At 38.0% G+C, this 20,106-nt stretch overlaps 1 protein-coding gene across 1 annotated transcript in view; it reads left to right on the top strand.

The window, feature by feature from the left end:
- AKAP6 (A-kinase anchoring protein 6) overlaps window positions 1–20,106 on the top strand; it is a gene marked incomplete at its 3' end in the record, with an annotated part of 361,949 nt that overhangs the window by 186,168 nt on the left and 155,675 nt on the right. The window lies entirely within an intron of this gene.

Raw genomic sequence — 20,106 nt, 5'->3', positions numbered from 1 at the left:
TTTTGTCAAGGGAGGGCTACTTTTTTTAAAAGAAAAACTGCCATGTCATGATTCTTCTGGTCTTTGACTAACAGGTGTGTTTACTGTGATCAGTGGATCATTCATGCACAAGAGTTACAAACCAGCCACCTCTCAGTTACAGGTTTATTTCTGTGACAAACCTAAATCTTTTGTTATCATTTTGCTGTGAAACATGCTTCGGTATGTTGTTTAGGATGGTGCTATTATCCAGCTAAAGACAAATAGTATTTATATTTGATAGTGACCTAATCTCAGAAGGTTAGGCTCTACTCAAATTCTGACTCTGTGCATAGAAAAATTGTCATTAAATAAAATCCCACTTTTTTTTTTTTTTTTTTTTTTTAGCAGTATGCAGGCCTGTCACTGTTGTGGCCTCTCCCATTGCGGAGCACAGGCTCCGGACGTGCAGGCTCGGCGGCCATGGCTCACGGTCCCAGCCGCTCCGCGGCATGTGGAATCTTCCCGGACCGGGGCACGAACCCGTGTCCCCTGCATCGGCAAGCGGACGCTCAACCACTTCGCCACCAGGGAAGCCCAAATCCCACTTATTTATTTGTATGTATAGTATCAGAGAAAACTATTTCATTCTAAAAGGTGCACACTTAAAAGAGCAAGGTAGCACTGAAGAATTTTTCAACCTTGAATATTTTATTTAAATTCCATTAAGCTGGGGCTTCCCTGGTGGCGCAGTGGTTGAGAGTCCGCCTGCCGATGCAGGGGACATGGGTTCGTGCCCCGGTCAGCGAAGATCCCACATGCCGCGGAGCGGCTGGGCCCGTGAGCCATGGCCGCTGAGCTTGCGCGTCCGGAGCCTGTGCTCCACAATGGGAGAAGCCACAGCAGTGAGAGAGGCCCGAGTACTGCAAAAAAAAAAAAAAAATTCCATTAAGATCTCAGGAATGTTTGCTGCATTTCCTTTCCCATCATTGCAGATTGCTAATATATTCGTGGGTAAGCAGACAATCTTTTTTGTAACTGGTCTCCTCCTACCTTGTGTGCTTCTTGATGGCAGTCTAGTGCGGGTGACAAAGAAGCTCACTCCTGCGTTGATGAGCTCCCAAGCCTCAAACAGGGCTGTGCTGAATTCAAGTTAATCTGGCAAGCGATTGCAGGAGGATGGGAAGGGAAGCAGACACTGTTTATGTATAATTCTTGGGAACCTGGCAGGAGGATCAGAGCATGGCAGGGAAAAGGAGTCTTCAAAAAATATCACACAAGGCTCAATAACACTTTTTAATGGGAAATTCCTGTTTTGGTTCTAATTTTATGCTTAGATGCTTTTAATTTGATCCACATTTAATTTTCCATTCCTTGGAGAAGGCATTGATTATACAAGAAGCTATCTGCTCTACTGCTAACAAAAGAGGATTGGTTTCAGGGGCTACCACGATGGCATTGTATTTTAATTGTGCCCACTTGGAAACGGTGATGCACACATCTTTGGAATCGCTCTATCAACCCTAGGCCCACCCTTCTGGTTGTGATGGCCTAAAAGCTTTGTTAAAGTCCCAGTTCTAAAGAAAAATGGGTCAAGATGTGTCTTGAAAAAGCAGAAAAAAAGCCAAGATTGGACATTTGAGTTATAAATCATTGTAAAGGATCATAAAGAGCTAAATGGCAGTTGTACATCTGAGAACACATATAATAGATATATTTATATGCATTGGGATTTCCCAAAACCCAATCACTTTGACACTGTAATGTGTCAATGATGGCATCCACTGCTGGTATGACGAGTTCCAGAGACATTCAGGTAGAGATTCTGGATTTAGGCTAAGCAACTGCATGGTAGCATTTATTTTTGTTAGAAATCTGAAGCTGCATATGAAATCTACTATAAGCATTGTTTCAGAAAATTCAAGTCTTCTACTTTTTAAAAATTAGGCTGCCATTATTTCTGACATTCTAATGGCTGAACTAGCAACAGTAAAGATGTCCAGGTTTCAATGAAATATATTTCATAAATTAGCTTATCATTGCACTGATTTAGCATGCCTAGCAGGTGAGAGACAAAAACATGTGTTATCTTCCCTAGGGAACCTTCAGTGAATGTCATTCTGGCTTCATATGTCTTTCTTCTCTCCCCTTCTTGAACTGATGTAAAATTCTAATGTGTGCCCCCTAGTTCCATCTTCACTGAAATCTAGCAAAACCGCTGAAGGTAAGATAGTGGCAATGGTGCATGAAAAGAGGGAAAAGGAATACAGTGATTCATAGCATATTTGAAAAAAGTTTGCAATCGTTAACAGCACTACTTTTGTATGTAGACAGGTTAAAATATGTCATATTAATGATACAAATAAAGTTATTCATCTTGGCCAGTTCTTAAAGTTCATGGGAAAGGCACTAAAACTATATTGGCAACTTGAAAATATTTCTGTATGTGTCTGATGGCATACCAAGTCACCCTCTCCCAAAACAGTAGTCAAAAAAGTAGGTGTACCTGCTAGGATTATCAGTAATCTTGACAAGTGGTTGTTATTTAAATACCAGAAATGGTAGGTGTTATGTAAAACCCTGCTCCTATTATTATGAAAATGAAACATGACACTTTTCAAGTATAGTAGCTCAGGCCGACATCTCTTATCTCTCTGTCTTTGTTCTTCTATGCAAATTGAACCACTGATACAGTTATCATTTTACAAGTGGTATTCATTGGTCTTTATATCTGCAGATGCCAGGGCTTTCATGAAGGCATAATCCTTTTCCTTAGGCATTATTCCCATTTGCTAGAAGAGAAAACTGAGGTATAAGACCAAATATGTTTCCTTTTACTGGTAAGGAAAATAGGCTCTTGGAATCCTGCTTACTTTCACTTTTTCTAGTCCTCTTTTTTAATGAAAATGTATAAACCTTTTTCCTTTTTCCTTATCTTTTGCTTAGGAAGCCTGAGCAGACTTTAAATACCATCCTTAGTTTTTAAAAATTATTATTATTTTACTGAAGTGTAGTTGCTGTACAATATTATGTTACAGGTGTGCAATAGAGTGATTCACAATTTTTAAAGGTTATACTCTATTTATAGTTATTATAAAATATTTGCTATATTCCCCATGTTATACAATATATACCTGTAGCTTATTTTATATCTAATAGTTTGTACCTCTTACTCCCCTACTCCTGTATTGCCCCTCCCCACTTCCCTCTCCCCACTGGTAACCACTAGTTTGTTCTCTATATCTGTGAGTCTGCTTCTTTTTTGTTATATTCACTAGTTCTATTTTTTAGATTCCACATGTAAATGATATCATAGAGTATTTATCTTTCTCTATCTGATTTATTTCACCTCACATAATGCACTCCAAGTCCATCCATGTTGCTGCAAATGGCAAAACTTCATTCTTTTTTATGGCTGAGTAGTGTTCCATTGTATATATACACCATATCTTCTTTATCCATTCATCTGTTGATGGACACTTAGGTTGCTTCCATGTCTTGGCTATTGTAAATAATGCTGCTATGAACATTGGGGTGCATGTATCTTTTTGAATTAGTGTTTTTGTGTTTTTCAGATAAATAGCCAGGAGTAGAATTGCTGGGCCATATGGCAGTTCTATTTTTAGTTTTTTCAGAAACCTCCTACTGTTTTCCACAGTGACTGCACCAACTTACATTCCTATCAATAGTGTATGAGGGTGCCCTTTTCTCCAAATCCACGCCAACACTTGTTTTTTGTGTTCTTTTTGATGATAGCCATTCTCACAGGTGTGGGGTGGTATCTCTTTGTGGTTTTGATTTGCATTTCCCTGGTGATTAGCAATGTTGAGCATAGTTTCATGTGCTTGTTGGCCGTCTGCATTTCCTCTTTGGAAAAATGTCTATTCAGTTCTTCTGCCCATTTTTTAATCGGGTTGTTTGTTTTTTTGATGTCGAGTTGTATGAGCTGTTTATATATGTTGGATATTAACCCCTTACCTGTCGTATCATTTGCAAATATTTTCTCGCATTCAGTAAGTTGAATGAAGCTGTCTGGTAAAAGCTTTAGCCAAGATTTTGTTCTGATAATAAGGCAGAATGAAGATATATCAATGACTTGTAACAATCTTTGAGAAAATCCACACAGTTTCAATTAGACTGCTAAAATCTAGCTAATAGATGTTGGCACCAGTAGTATAATTTAGGTGTATGAGTGCTAAAAGTTACTATTCTGTCTAGCAATTGAAGCTCTGAACTTCATGTCAGTGGAGCATTAGCCACCACCATCTACTCTGCCCAGCTCTATGAAATATGCCTTTTTATTCAGAGCACAAACATATTCAAAAGCCCTTCTGGAATTAATTGAAGAATTCAAAGAATTATATTATCAGTATGACTATACTTGCCTTTTTCCATCAAAAGAGAAACTATGCAAGTATGCCCTGAGAAGATATACCTGTAAGCTATAAAATAAATGAAAAAAGACACCCAAATAGTGATATATGAAAGTGCGCCAAAATGGGAATTCGTCTAGAGTCTTTAGATCACTATGTCTCCGTTTACGGTCTTTCCATTTAAAATAATGCAAATGCCTACTTCCGTTCTTGAAGCTTCAGCAGTCATGAACGTGAGAATTGCATGTGTTCTCATTTCTGTGACCTCAGCAAGCCAGGACTATGCATTAAGGCCCAAACTTAGCTAGAAGAGAATTTAGGAAGAGTTGTTTAAAAGGCAGCCATTTTAGAAAATATGTTGATTTGAGCTGATTTTGGTTTAAAAGCTACAACAAAATATCTCAGTCTTGAGTAAGATTTGGTTTCCATTAGTTACTTCTTTGCTTGTGGTTTTCTTATGAATTACTATTCACCTATGTAGAAATTAGTTTTTTAGCACTGTTTCATAAATAATAATGGTGATCATTTTTAGAATTGCCTTTTTGAGGAACAGATAGGAGTACATTTCCTTTTGGTCAAGTGTGCCTTAAGCAAGAAGGATTGGGCCTTCCTTTCCTGTTTATTACGCTTCCCACTTTGTCATTATCAGGTCTGATGTTTAGCAAAAACGGTTTCCAGTTGCCTGGGTGTGCTTTGACAGAACTGACAGTAGAAACTGTATCTTAACATACTTGAACCAGTGCTGCAGAAAAGCACCCAAGCATGCTGAAGACAGCTTTTATGAGGTACATTTTGTCAGTGTAAACACTGTGAAATCCAGCACATTTGGAAGAGCATACTCTGTATTTGTTAGAATGAATGAATCACTAATGGATTAAAGAGCACAGCCAAATAAACCTAGCCTAGTCGTAAGCATATGTGGCCTAATATTCAAATGTAGGAAATCCAATTAAGCTCCAGCTCTCCTTAGTTTTTCATTCACGAGGCAGTATCTCTACCAAAAAAAGCGAATAACTAAAAAGTTTCTTTTACCAAAAAAAAAGGCATTGCATTTTTAAAATATAAGTTTGAAGTTAGTCTTCCACAGATAGCCAATTTAATTATGCTAAAAATGACATTTTTAATTAAACACCAAGGTAAGCATAAATGGATTTCAAAATAATTAATCAAACATCAAAAAATTGAAACCTTTTTCTGCTTGAGCAGCAGAAATGAAAGAACCAGTCTTTGGGTCTCATAGAGATTCAATCTAATTTAATTCTCTGTCTTCTCTAAATAAACATTCCTAAAACCTTTTTTTCATCTGGGGGAATAAGGATGAGAGGGGTAATCAATATTTCTAGCATTTTAATTAAAACCGTTAGTGGAATAAATCCATTTAATTATCAGTTAATGAAATACAAGGTCATTTACCTGACAGGAACTTTGAGGGTGGATTACTAGCTGGAATAAAGCAGAAGAAGCCAATGTCACAGCCATTTAACTTCTGCCAAATTTAAGGTTAAAATCCTTTTAGACTGTTTAACCTATTCTGTACCATTTTTCTATTACATATGCCAATTGGCAGGAGAAATGCATGTTAAAACTTATTTTACATTTAATTGTGCTGAAAAGTTTTCATTAAATTTCTACAAATATCTTTATATTTCTAAGACATTAACTGAAAGGCGACAATAGAGTCCAGTGTAATTTTATTTTTATTTTGTGCTTATCACTTATAAAGTCAAAGAGACATTTTTTTTTCTTACTACAAGTCAGGTATTACTTCTGCTTTTTTATAAATATGAGATAATTAAATATAAGTTTTAGCAATCTGAAAATTTAGGATGCAAATACAGAACAAATATGCAATAGTAAACAAATCACTTTAAATAATTTATGGTGAATTTTATACAACACCTTTTTAAAGGGAGTTATTTATTTATTTATTTTTGGCTGCATTGGGTCTTCGTTGCTGTGCGCGGGCTTTTCTCTGGTTGCAGTGAGCAGGGGTACTCTTCCTTGCGCTGCACGGGCTTCTCATTGCAGTGGCTTCTCTTGTTGCGGAGCATGGGCTCTAGGCGCACGGGCTTCAGTAGTTGTGGCATGCGGGCTCAGTAGTTGTGGCTTGGGGGCTCTAGAGCGCAGGCTCAGTAGTTGTGGCGCACGGGCTTAGTTGCTCCACGGCCTGTGGGATCTTCCTCGACCAGGCATCAAACCCATGTCCCCTGCTTTGGCAGGCGGATTCTTAACCACTGCGCCACCAGGGAAGCCCACAACACCTTTCTGAAGTGACCTGGATTTCATAAGAATGATATAAAAAGGTAAGAGTTGGTTGGCCACTAAGCTGGTTTTGCAGAATGGTTTGGTAAATGATTTTCAGCCGGTTTAACAAATGAAGAGAAGGCAGAAGATGTGTTGTAGAGAAAACTTCCTGGTCTTTGATGGAGACACAGGGTTTCTCTAAGCAGCACACAGTGCTCACATTGTATATAGATCACTTTTAAAAATAGGCCTTAAGAGGGCCTCTTGTTCTCTCTTAATTTAACATAGATGCTGAACTAATTATCTAGGGTTTGGGATTTTATTTGAATTTTGTAGATCTGAGTTTGTCTCATAACCATAAATTTCAGAGTTAGAGTTTAAAAAGATAACTTATTATTGGTGTCTCATTCTTCTTTTCTCAAATGAAACTCCCTAAATGTTAAAGTCGTGTGCAATGCAAACAAGTATAAGCAGTTTACTCTGCAGTAGTTCATCCTGAGGCAGCTTAGCTGTGTATGTGCAAGAAGCCCAACATAATTTAGAGTAGTTTGCCTTTTAAGGACATACCGGTGATCTATTCTAACTTCTAAATGCTACATGTTACATGTTTGGCCTCAATTTAGGTATTCTACCATTGAAAATGTAATTACCATGTTTGGCCATTTTTTTCCCCTCCTCTTTCTTTTGTTAATCTATAAATATGGCTTGTGTATCAATTTCCTCATCTATGTAATGGGAATGATGATATTTATCTTTAAGAACATAATGAAATCGTTGAGTAGGCAGTAACAGGTGTGTATTTGTTCATTTGCTCTTTCTGGTCTCTGTGTTAGCAAAACTAGAGCAAATGAAAGATTGCCTCATTTTTTTGTTTATGGTCATGATATGTTCAACAGAAAAATGCAAGAATTGATTTCTATCATTTCATGTTCATGCAAGTTGAATGAGTGGCAACGTACAGGTTTCTGACCATTAAAAACCTGTGCAGACTCATAGTAACACATTAGAAGACCCATGTCTTGGGCCATTTGGGTTCTTCTGCCATGTGCACAAGTCTAATTGGAAACCATTGTACCTTAAACTCTTACTAATTGCTCAAACTTAAAGTCATTATTTCAGACCATTATTAAAAATCAGATTTTTCCCTATAAAATGCCCATAATTTTTAGCAGCTATGTATCTGCTATGTAATTTCCTCTTTTAAATAATGTCATGCTCAATTTAATATTGGTATGTCATTTGCAAGTGACTGGGGGACTTTGCAAGGCCATTACAAACTCTAGTTTCACAAAAGTTGGACTCTGAAGCCTGCACCACTGACATTCTGGGTTTGTTTTCCTGACACTGTCCTACAGCATATTTTTCATACCCTAAAGGCTCCCCTAGGGGATGTTCTGTCATGGAATGAAATGGCTTTGACTAAAATGAGAATTTTCTCCTCTATGAGAAAGTGAATTAGGAAGAACCCAATCACAAATGCAACAAACCAATTAAATCAAAACAAAACACACAATTTTGTGGGCTTATTAGTTAAGACTGAGACATATCACACTATAGTATTTTAGGAAGATGCCTTGTACCCAGTTAGAAATATTATTAAGTAACTATTTTTATACAATAAAAAAGGATACAAAAGAATCATATTCTAAGGACTTCTGTAAATTAACAAAATAACATATGTAGGACTTGCAGCCTCAATCTTATTTATTACTTAAATTTTGGTTGTAAAATATTTTGATGATGAAAATGCAAACTGAGAGTCGAATTCAGGGCTTCCCTGGTGGCTCAGTGGTTAAGAATCCACCTGCCAATGCAGGGAACACAGGTTCGAACCCGGGCCCAGGAAGATCCCACATGCCACGGAGCAACTAAGCCCGTGCGCCACAACTACTGAGCCTGAGCTCTAGAGCCCATGAGCCACAACTACTGAAGCCTACACACACCTGGAGCCCATGCTCTGCAACAAGAGAAGCCACCACAATGAGAAGTCTGCGAACTGCAATGAAGAGTAGCCCTGCTCACCGCAGCTAGAGAAAGCCAGTGTGCAGCAACAAAGACCCAACTCAGCCAAAAACAAATATATTTATTTATTTTTTTAAAAAGAGTTGAATTCAGAAAAATTCATCAACACAAATACTATATCAATGGGTAAAATTGATTATCGAAATAGAAATAACTATCAGGAAAAGCATGAATATGCAGCAGATTAAGAAACAGTTAACTGTCAGAGATTTCTGTCTCATCAGAAAATGAGTTTTATTGGAATGCTTTAATTTGAATTAAGATATAAAGTCCATTTTTGTAATAAAATATTTTATAAATTGGTAAGCATAAAAATCACTATGGTTTTACCATAAAGCTTAATTTTAGTGTTCAATTAAGAACAGAATTCAAGTTTTAATTCATTTTATATATTGTAAAATATTCACCTATGATTCTTCTTGATTTTTAGGAGATCCCTACAAATTCCTTGAAGGGACAGAGTATCCCACTGATTCTGCCATGTTTTGCCACAGAAACACATACTCTTTTTCTGAATGATGTTATTCATTCTCTTAGGAGAGAGAAAGGGAGAGAGAGGGCGGAAGGGAGAGAGAGAGAGTTAGTGCTTATGAAACCAAGCTACTCAGATTGGGAATTGAACCCACGGTCTTTTGAGATCACACAGCTGGTCTTAGGACTTAATGAAGCTCAGGTTCTTGATGCCTAGGGGCAGAAAGAATTCAGTGAGAGACCAAGTGCTGAGTAAGAAGTGGATTTATTTAGAGGGAAACACACTCCACAGACAGAGTGTGGGCCATCTCAGAAGGCGAGAGGCCCCGAAATATGGGATGGTTAGTTTTTATGGACTGGGTAATTTCATAGGCTAATGAGTGGGAGGATTATTCCAACTATTTTGGGGAAGGGGTGGAGATTTCTAGGAATTGGGCCACCACCCGCTTTTTGATCTTTGATGGTTGGCCTTGGAACTGTCATGGCGCTGGTGGGTATGTCACTTAGCATGCTAATGTATTACAATGAGCATATCATGAGGCTCAAGGTCCACTGGAAGTCAGATCTTCCACCATCTTGGACCTAGGTGGTTCTAACCAGTTTTTGTCATGTCCTATGTCTATGTCATTCTTTTAAAGGTTGTACCCTGCTCCTGTTTCAGTTATAATTGGGTGAGATCCTTTATTATCACCCTTTCTTTTCTCATCAATTACCTTCTACCCTGATGATACTATTCAATTCAATGGTAATGCCTATTCATTCATATATTTTCATTTTTGAGAGGAAAGGGAAAAGATGGGAGAGAAGAAGAAAGAGAAAGGAAAGGAAAAAAAGAAAAATAGTCAGTAAAACTAAAAATTGTTCCCTAATGTAATTGTCTATCATTCAGAAATATGTGGGGGATAAATACAAAGTACTATATAGTTTTAAAAGCCAGGGTGATGCTGCTATGTTAATTTATGCCGTGTGGATGGATGGATGTCAGAAGTAATCACACTTTGTATTTTCAGTGTCTTTACTGTTTGTCTTTCACTTATCTCTAGTTTAGACAATATTGATATTTCTGGGTTACTTTTAAGGAATGGTAGATAGAGTTGACACTTTGAGGATTGTATACAAGTGTATATCTGTATACCTTCTGCTCAGTAAGATACTACAGATTGCAACTGTGGGAGAGCAGAATATGCCACCACAGTGTGCCACTTTGGCATGTGGATTGTTTTGAGCAGAAGGCCATTAAGACCCAACAGACTCAGAAGAAACTTCTTCTCCCTTATCTGCCCGAAAGAATTTAGAAGGAGGCCCGTACCAGGAAGCCAGCTCTTACCAGAGATAACTTTTTATACAGAAAGACTTGTCTGCATGGCATGGTAAACATTTGATCTCATCTTCCTGTGAGTTGTCTTCCTCCCCCTTTGAAGCCTCAAGACCCTGCCCCCTTCTTACCTCAGGATGGTATTTAAGCCTCAATGCCTGACTGCCTTTGAGTCTCATGTCTTTGTGGGGCTCCTGTATGTACATAATTAAGTTTGTTTTCCTCCTGTTAATCTGTCTTATGTCAGTATAATTATTAGGCCAACCAAAGAACCTAGAAAGAGAAAAGGGAAAAATTTTCCTCCCCAACACAATAAACACATCATTACTGTTCAGCGTTAGCGGTAGTCAGTAAAGCGCTTTTACACTTTTGTGTAGTTTTCCTCAATAGTAGCTATTATTCTGAAACTATTTTTCAGAAATTGAGTATTATAAAAAAGTTGACGTCAACTCCAACTGTACCAGCCTATGATGCTGCTAATTTGACTTCTTTCACCTCAGTACTTACCTAGTCACTAACATTCTATTATTCTTCTACCTTGGTGACATCTGTGACCTATATGAATCTATATCTGGTTCTCATGTGGATTTTGGGTGAAAAATGTTAACTATAACTCAAACTAAAGGATAAACCCTATGCCATATGTGAATAATATATTATTGTATCTTTTTGTAAATCTTTTTATTATTCATTTATTTGATTTTAAGGTATTCTTTATTTTTCTAGATTTATTCAGATATAATTGACATACAAAATTGTATAAGTTTAAGGTGTACAACATAATGTTTTCATATATGTACATATTGCAAAATGATTACCACAATAATATTAGTTAACATCCATCACCTTACATGGTTACAAAGGTTTTTTTCTTTGTGATAAGATTGTTAAAGATCTACTCCTTTAGCAACTTTCAAATATACAGTACAGTATTGTTACCCATAGCCATCATGTTGTACATTACATTTCCAGGACTCAATCTTTTAAAATGTTGATAACAAGCTTTCAGGTAACTCTGATGTGTGAGGCAAGGTTCTAAAAGCTTTGGGAGATTCCTTGACTATAAGAAGATTGTGATTTAATTGGGAAAAGAAGACTTACACACCTGAGCAAATAGCTCTTTACCAGTGCAGGGTGGCCAGTGATACATAATGGAAGAATAGACGCACAAGATTTGGAATTGGGGAGGTGTTAGTGTTGGCCCTTTGAGGACTTTTTTTTTTTAAGATTTTTTTGATGTGGACCACTTTTAAAGTCTTTATTAAATTTGTTACAATGCTGCTTCTGCTCTATGTTTTGGTTTTCTGGCCACGAGGTATGTGGGATCTTAGCTCCCTGACCAGGGATCAAACCCACACCCCCTGCATTGGAACGTGAAGTCTTAACCACTGGACCGCCAGGGAAGTCGCAGAGGACTTTTTGGTTTTATCTAAGTGAGAGAGAAGACTAAAGAAAGTGTTTCATGGAGGAGAAATGTTGCTTGCAAAGACTCAGGAGTAGAAAGCTTCTCGTTAGGAGCCATGATGAATAGACAAATGGCCTGGGGAAGAAGATTGTGTAGAAGGTAATGGGAGATAAGATTGAAAAAGGAGATTAGGGTCAAAATGGGGAAAACCTTTTCTGCCCTCCTAACCTTTTTGTCTAGGAGGGTGAGTTGAACCTATTTTCCCAGATTTGTGGTGATCATGTCTTACAGAGTATAATCAGAAATCTAAAGAAAGTCAATGTATGTTAAATCTATCTCTTTTAAGATTAGTCTGTTTCTCTCAAGATAAACCTCTTTTAATTATTTCCGTGAAAATCATGAGGAGTTGGTTGATATGAAACATGATAAGATTCAGCCATCTATTGGTGAAGTAAACATAATAAAAGTAGAGTGGAGCTAACTTTGATTTTTTTTTTTTAAGAAATGTATTTGAAAACTCCTTGCCTAAAATGTGGTTATGAAGCTATATCTACAGCAGAGATGACTATAAAAATATATTCAAAGTGAACATAAATATTTCTATTTTTATGTGACTTTTATTATCTGCCCATCAAATTTTGTAAATTGTCAAAAGTGACTCAATTTTAACAAATCTTTCCCCTAAAAACTTATTTTTTCCTTCCACATTAATCTATACGGAAGTTACGCAGCTAGATAAGGACTATTTTGCTTATTTTCAGGACCATGTCCTGTAATATGATAAGTAGGGGACTGTGGTTTCTCTCTCTCAGAGTTTCTCCAGATTTACTCTGAGTAAGCGTTACCTGGATGCGCTGGTTAAAAATGACCCACCCCCAGAAACTAGGATTCATTTCCTCCCAACTGGGCCTCAGAATCTGCATTTTAGTGAGCCCACAGGCTGATTTTGAAGCTGGTGGTCTAAGAAACATTACTTCAGAGTGAGGAGGAGAAAGAATCGATTCAGTGGAGAGTGAATTTTCGCTGTTAGGCCTTTGTCTTAAATGTTGATATGCAGTTAAACAAATGGCTCAGTGCTGGATGCAATGGGTCCACTCTTGGAACACTGGAGGACTTCTCTAGGAAAGACCTCGGAGCTTAAAACCAGGAGGGATGTTTGTGAAGATCTGTCGCACATTTCTAAATCAGGGTTCTGTGCTTATGTCTCTCCTGCTTGTACCTTTCCTGCATGAAAGCCCAAGTGAATTTAATGGGAAGAGCACAGGTACTACTGATATATGGCCACCCTATATAAGGAATTTTGTCATAATCTCCAGAACAGAGGAAGAATTTGATAAAGGCTTTTCAAATTCACTTAAACAGAATTGAGAGGTGCCCTTGCACCTGTTTCCAGGCACTGCCCTCAGCACCGATCCAGGGAGGACACTCGGCTCCTGCATGGTCTCCCAGGAGCCCAGACCCTGATTTGCCATAGGAGAAGGGGGCAAGGAATTCACTGTAACAGCTTGGAGAACAGCTTGGAGAACCCAAGAAACATTCACTGCCCAATTTGTCAGCTGAAAAGGAGCTCAGAGAGTGAAGGGTAAAAATGCTGACACTGTGTAGTAGGCTGTGGTGAAGTGGCCGATGGTGGGAACAGACCCAACTCTCTCTGAAGTCTCTGGGAACAAGCAGTTTCAACGTTAGTAACTGCTTAAGACAGCAGATGAGCCTACAAATCTAATCGTGGAGGCCGCTGCTTTTTCTCTCATTGCACCAACTTTTACAATGGCTGTGATTTCTGGTATTTTCAGTTTCAGATTTGAATGTAAGCTCGTGAGGGACACTTTTGTCATGGTCACTTGGGTTTTTCTGTCCAAAATACTGCCTTACACACAGTAGGAGATCAGTGGGGACTTAGTTATTTTAATTTTGTGCAATATTATGAATGTTTTTCTTAATGCTTAATCAGGATATTATTGCTTTTTCTGTAAATGTGGGTTTTAAAAGGCTTGTAATGTTTTTACTATAATTTTAGTATGTCTTGGGACAAAAGAATACAATGTTTCACATGGGTACCATTTATTCCATATAAAGATGAAGCTGTTTTCATTAAAATGATAAAAAAAATAGGTAATGTAGACTATTAACAATATTAATAGTACTTGAAAATTGGCACATCTACTTGATCATAGTAAAGAAATAACATGAAAGTCAATTTTGTGTTTTACAAAAATACGTTCTTAGTAAGTAATTATTGGTGGTTCAGTACATGGTAGTTGACAATAAAGAACTATTCCAATGCATGTGGCTCTTTAAGATAAAACAAGGCAAGATAGGTTGTTTTAAAAATGAAATTTTTGCTAGTTTGAAACCTTAAGTATTAAACGACATTGCACCTGATGCTTTCTTTGGTCCCTGGAAAGGATAAGAAGCGGTTAGGAGGTAGTCACATTGTTAACTCTATTATAGTCATTTGTTTATTTCATATAAGGAAGATAACAGTCTATGGGGATTCTTTTAAGTCAAAGTCTTCTGCCCTCCAAATGATCATTGAAAGATTATAATGTAATTCATGTTTAAAATGTGAATGCTTTTGGCTCTATATTTTCTAAAGAACATTCTTTTTCATTTTGATAGAGTTTTCACTCATATTGTATATATCTCCCTGTTTAATATTTTAAATTTGGTGTGTACTTCAAAAGTGATTGCTGTTTTGTGATTTACAGCCTTGGAGAAAAATAACATAGTAGTCATAACTTTGCAGTTTTTTGTGATGCACGAAGATCAGATTTTTTAATGTTGGTTAATGCTTTGCTAATTAAAGTGTGCATGTTAATTAAAGCAGAGGCTAATGTTAATTACCTATATTAATGGAATCTCATGTAGCACCTGCCTGAAGCAATGGGTTCAGTTTTCAAAATATCTCAATTAAGGCTGAAACTTTTGATTTGCATCTAGTAGGGTTTCAATTAACTGCATTGAAAACTTAAATAACACTCTTAGGAGTGCAAAATATCAGTGATTATATGAAGTACAGTGGAGTTTGGTAGGTTCATTTCTGAAGGCTCTTTTTAGCCTAACTGTATTTATTTCTTGTCTGCTGGTCAAAATTCTGTTCATCCACTAAGACCCAGTGGAAATACCATCTCTTCCATGTATTTCCAATGCACTGTTAGCTCCTTTTTGTTGCTCTTCTTTCTTTTATGCCATTCTGCCTTGCATTATAATTACCTGTGACAATCTGTGTCTTTTGCTAACTAACTAGAAGCTCCTTAAAGACCTTATCTTCATCCCTTACAAGGCCCAGCACACCTGATAAGATGCTAGGATGTTTTCTAAATTGAAGATACTCTTTAAGTGTTTGCAAAACAACTAAATACCTTTATTGACTGAAGTGGAAATGAGTGAATTTTTAACTTTCAGCCAGACAATTGCACTGTTGCTACATGTGTGACTGCTTCAGGTAAAGCATGAAGTTGCTGTTTGGGATCTTACTGCTTTGTCAAATAAAAGATCGATGGCTTTGTTAATTTCAGTTAAATATGAGCTGCAATGGGGAAGAGGCTTCTTGTTCAATATAAAATAGTCAGTGTTATGAGATCAGAGGACTTGTGTTTATGCTGGCAGGGATGATGTGAACACCCTCTTTCAGTCCCAGGTTTATAATCTGACCATTTTACGTGCAGATCTGGCTTGCGACCCCATAAGCACAAATATTGAATACTTTAAATAAACTATAAATTTAAGAGAGCCATAGAGGGCTTGTTTTATCTTGGAAGATAACATGTTATCATGTAGTGGGCCGAAATTTTAAATTAATGAATTAAAAATATAGATAGATGCCTGCAGACAGGTACATTGTAATTAGTGTGCATGTCATTTCTCCGAAACTTAGTGTTATGTTTGCTGGAGTCCCAGTCACAACCATTCCCATTGGGTCTTGGGAAAGAATTATGAGCTAATGGTGCTAACCTTTTTGACATCTAGTATAATCATGGTTTCAGAAAAATAGTTTCCATTACTCTACATAATTGAAGGGAGCAGTTATCTCCTCAAGAAGTATACACAAATAGATCCCACACTGATTTACAGGCTCTGGAAATAAGCACCAGTTACTGCTGTTCCTGGGCAAACTTTGACTCTAACTGACTGTCGATCTCAGAGGACCAGGATTTGTCTTCATTCAGCTGTGGAGAATATCAAATGAGCATAAGATTTCCATGTGTAAGGTATAACCAGAAAGGTGATAAAAAGGCACGTAACTGCTTACCATCCTGCTGATTTAAAAAATATATATATATATTTTTTGTGGTACGCGTGCCTCTCACTGTTGTGGCCTCTCCCGTTGCGGAGCACAGGCTCTGGACGTGCAGGCTCAGCGGCCATGGCTCACGGGCCCAGCCACTCCGCGGCATGTGGGATCTTCCCGGACCGGGGCACGAACCCATGTCCCCTGCATCGGCAGGCGGACTCTCAACCACTGTGCCACCAGGGAAGCCTAAAAATAAAAATTTTTTAAGGAAAAACTAATAGTACTTTTGGGGCAAGAAGACGTCAGGTGTCGTCTTGATGGCAGGACATATGATTGCTGGAAATGAGAAGTGAATGTGTCCATTAAGAGTGATACAGGCTTAGAGGTGATAGTGAGTGCTTACATACTTCATGTCACAATTGGCTCAATGTTGGTTAGTTAGCAGCTGAGATAAATACAACAACTATTTGGAGAAATGTGACAACTATGCATATCAGATTTCTCATGATGAGGCAATGGGCCAGGTCTTTACAAGTCTAAAAGCAAAGTCACCAAAGCATCTAATCTCCACTGTGGCACCATTAAGGTGGAAGATGGCAGAGCATTAGCAGGAAGACATTGGGAACAGCTGGAAAACATCTGGTAGGAAGTGACAAGCTGAAGGGTATACTGGGCTTTTCCTAATTGTGAGGCGATCACTCAAAAAGCCTGGAAAGAAACGTCAGTGTTTTGGTGGTGGGAGAAAGGAGTTGGCTGGAGGACTACCTTCCAGCCCAGGGGGTTGAGAGAATTCTGAAAATAAGTGATTTTAGCGCCTGGTAAAAAGCTTACAGGGAAAAAAAAGATTATAGAAAATTAACCTGCTTTTCCTCAAGTGCTAAATAAGAACAAACTTTTTAGAGGTGTCAGTGAGGCTTACATGAACCTGGAATCCACTTTAGGAAGATAGTTGATTCATCACCACCTTGTGAATAATATTTAAAACATATGATTTTGAGGGTATATGGAAAGGTTATGTGTTTGCAGAGAATGTGGAAACACTAATTAAACTGGAGTGAGGAAGGTGAACTATTTAATGACTCAATTCACCATACATCTTTCTTAATTTACTATCTCATGATTTTTCTAGAACCTACAGGAAATATAAAAAGGCTTTTGGGCTATTTCTGTCACTGTATTTCTTCTTCTTCTTCTTTTTTTTTCACTCTAGCCATTTGTCCTTGACTGTCTATGTCTCAATGCTCACTCTCCCACTTTCTCACAAAGATCACCTAACTTTTCATAATTGCTAGTTTCAAGACTCACCATAAAACAATAAGTGCTCGAGAGGGTGTAGAGAAAAGGGAACCCTCTTGCACTGTTGATGGGAATGTAAATTCATACAGCCACTATGGAGAACAGTAAGGAGGTTCCTTAAAAAAGTAAAAATAGAACTACCATACGACCCAGCAAACCCACTACTGGGCATATACCCTGAGAAAACCATAATTCAAAAAGAGTCATGTACCACAATGTTCATTGCAACTCTGTTTACAATAGCCAGGACATGGAAGCAACCTAAGTGTCCATCGACAGATGAATGGATAAAGAAGATGTGGCACATATATGCAATGGAATATTACTCGGCCATAAAAAGAAATGAAATTGAGTTATTTGTAGTGAGGTGGATGGACCTAGAGACTGTCATACAGAGTGAAGTAAGTCAGAAAGAGAAAAACAAATACCGTATGCTAACACATATATATGGAATCTAAAAGAAAAAAATAAAAAGGTTCTGAAGAACCTAGGGCCAGGACAGGAATAAAGACACAGATGTAGAGAATGGACTTGAGGACATGGGGAGGGGAAGGGTAAGCTGGGACGAAGGGAGAGAGTGGCATGGACATATATACACTACCAAATGTAAAATAGATAGCTGGTGGGAAGAAGCCACATAGCACAGGGAGATCAGCTCCGTGCTTTGTGACCACCTAGAGGGGTGGAATAGGGAGGGTGGGAGGGAGGCTCAAGAGGGAGGGGGGCTTCCCTGGTGGCACAGTGGTTGACAGTCTGCCTGCCGATGTAGGGGACATGGGTTAGTGCCCCGGTCCGGGAAGATCCCACATGCCGCGGAGCAGCTGGGCCTGTGAGCCATGGTCGCTGAGCCTGCGCGTCCGGAGCCTGTGCTCCGCAACGAGAGAGGCCACAACAGTGAGAGGCCCGTGTACCGCAAAAAAAAAAAAAGACTAGATAACAAATGCTGGCGTGGATGTGGAGAAAAGGGAACCCCTGTGCACTGTTGGTGGGATTGTAAATTGGTACAGCCACTATGGAGAACAGTATGGAGGAGCATCAAAAAGTTAAATATATAACTACTATCATATGATCTAGCAATCCCACTTCTGGGAATATATCCAGAGGAAATGAAAACACCAACTTGAAAAGGTACCTGCACGCCCATGTTCATAGCAGCATTATTTACAATAGTCAAGACATGGAAACAACCTAAGTGTCCATCAATGGATGAATGGTTAAAGAAGTTCTACAAAATAGAATATTATTCAGCCATAAAAATGAGGAAATTCTACCATTTGTGACAAAATGGATGGACATTAAAGACATTATGCTAAGGGAAATAAGTCAGAGAGAGAAAGACAAATACTGTATTATCTTACTTATATGTGTAATTAAAAAAAAACTCATAAAAAAAGAGATCAGACATGTGGTTCCAGAGGCAGAGGGTGGGGGGAGGGGGAATTGGAGGAAGGTGGTCAAAAAGGTACAAGTTTTCAGTTATAAGATACATAAGAACTAGGGATGTAATGTACAACATGATGACTATAGTTAATACGGCTGTATGATATATAGAGAAGTTGTTATGAGAGTGATTCCTGAGAGTCTCATCACAAGGAAAGTTTTTTTTCTTTTCTTTTTTCTTTTCTTTTTATTGTATCTATAGGAGATGATCGATGTTGGCTGAACCTATTGCAATAATCTTTTCACAGTATGTATGTAAATCAAACCATCATGTTATACTCCTTAAACTTATACTGTGGTGGAAGTCAATTATTTCTCAATAAAACTGGAAAAACAACTCCACTCAAATTGAAGTCCCAGAAGCCTTTAAATACCAATTTGAAGGAACAGGTGAATCATTATGTGAAATGTTTTATGTTCTAGATTTGTCTGATTACTTCCTCATGGTGTCTTGTAACTTTTCCCCCAGCCCCTATTTCCTATAACCTATAAATTTGGTCCAGAGGCTTCCTTGGATTCAAGTTGAATGGTTTTGGCACCTATACTTCATATGACATCTCATCAGGTTGTGTTGTCCATTCTCTGCAATGCTAAAGTGGTGACAGCCAAATATCTTCTTCATAGACATCAGATTGTCCTTATAATTAGCAGGTAATCTGTAGGACAGTGTTTTGACATCATGTGAATATTTAGTTCTCCATCAAAGCTTTGCTTAATGGTTTTAGAATCCATTGATGATTTTTGTTGGAATCAATGATTTCTTTGGGGATTGTGAAATGCTGGTTTTCTAATTCTGTTATTTCCTAACTTTTTTTTTTTTTTTTTTTTTTTTTTTTTTGTGGTACGCGGGCCTCTCACTGTTGCGGCCTCTCCCATTGCGGAGCACAGGCTCCGGACGCGCAGGCTCAACGGCCATGGCTTATGGGCCCAGCCGCTACGCGGCATGTGGAATCTTCCCAGACCGGGGCACAAACCCGTGTCCCCTGCATCGGCAGGCAGACTCTCAACCATTGTGCCACCAGGGAAGCCCTCCTTCCATATTTTTAACTGGCATTTCTTTTCTGTAGAACTTCCTCATATCAACCTCAGATGAACTACAGTTTCTCTTTTAAAAAGCAAGTGAAATACCTTATTTTTTCTTTTTACTTACCAATTTTGTGGTAGTAGTCATCTTAAGTAGTGACACTTTTTTTTTTTTCTCTTAGTTCAACTAAGTATTTTATCTCAGGGTTAAAGTATCATAAGACCTGCTAAAATTAAGCATCATCACTTTAAATTAAAATGTGTAACACAGAGGCTTCATTGCTCCCACAAGTTTTCTTGTTTGCAATTCTTAGACAATCCCAAT

This window comes from Leucopleurus acutus, assembly GCF_964270905.1.
Source record: "Leucopleurus acutus genome assembly, chromosome: 1".
NCBI lineage: Eukaryota > Metazoa > Chordata > Mammalia > Artiodactyla > Delphinidae > Leucopleurus > Leucopleurus acutus.
This window is presented reverse-complemented; position numbering and strand designations above follow the sequence as displayed.